This window comes from Otolemur garnettii, unplaced genomic scaffold (assembly GCF_000181295.1).
Source record: "Otolemur garnettii isolate 467f Iridium unplaced genomic scaffold, OtoGar3 scaffold00091, whole genome shotgun sequence".
Taxonomy (NCBI): domain Eukaryota; kingdom Metazoa; phylum Chordata; class Mammalia; order Primates; family Galagidae; genus Otolemur; species Otolemur garnettii.
The window spans coordinates 6485211-6486361 of NW_003852486.1; positions in this window are offsets into that span (position 1 = coordinate 6485211).

A 1151-nucleotide genomic window follows, 5' to 3' on the forward strand; every position below is an offset into this window, starting at 1 on the left:
CAGCCATCATTGTTGTTTGGCAGGTCCGAGCTGGGGATTCGAACCCGCCACCTTAGGTGTATGTGGCTGGTGTCTTAGCTGCTTGAGCCACAGGCGCCAAGCCCATATCAATTATTTGAAATAGTTAAGTAGAACACCTATTTCTTACAGTGATCCATCAAAATTTTATTTCCTCCCCCTTCCGCTCCTTTATCATGTCTTTGGGGGGAGGCAGGACCTTACTCTGTTGCCCCAGCAAGAGTGCAGTGGTGGCATCACAGTTCATTACAACCTCAATGTTTTGGGCTCAAGTACTCTACCTGTCTTAGCCTCCCTATGGCTTTTTTTTTTTTGGTAGAGATGGGGGTCTCACTCTTGTTAAGGTTGTTCTTGAACTCCTGGCCTCAAATAATCGTCCCACTTCTGCCTTCCCAAGGGCTAGGATTACAGGCATGAGCCATCTTTCCTGACTTATAATCAACCACCTGAAGAGTTTTATTCAATTCAGTTGTCCTGAGTTTTCTTCCATATCTTACAGTTACCTTTCTTCTGAATGATCCTTACCTTTTCCCCAGCATTGAGTCTTACTGAAGAGAGCTCAACAAGTTCATAACATCCTGTCTCATATCATGTTGTTTCTCCTTTTTATCATGAAATCAATCAGCTGGATCAGAGCAATGAAGTTAAAGACATCGTCCATCACATGGAGGAAATGCCAAGTTACCATATTCTTGGCTGACTTCCTTCAGTTTGAAGTTCTTCTACAATTGATTTAGCTATTCCCCCATCACCACTTTGATCTATAGACTCACGGTCCCACTTGAGTTCCTCCTCCAGTTTGTGAGTGCCTCACATCATTTATGCAACCTCAACCCAAGTACATAGCCTAGAAGCCAAACCTTTAACAAAAAATTTTCACCATTCTCTGCCATCTTTCTGCCTAATAATTCTTTAGCCATTATTATTTAGAGTCAGAGGTCATGTCAAATATTCCATCCTCATCACCAACTAAAAAAAATTCACAAATGTAATTGAAAGTACAAGACTCCACAGAGCATATGCATGTGAGGTTTTGTTAAAAGCAAAGGATATGGTATAGCAAGAGAAAGAGAATACAGGTTCACATTGGGGTCAGATATCCAGGCAGTCTCCCAGATTCCTTTTTTTTTTTT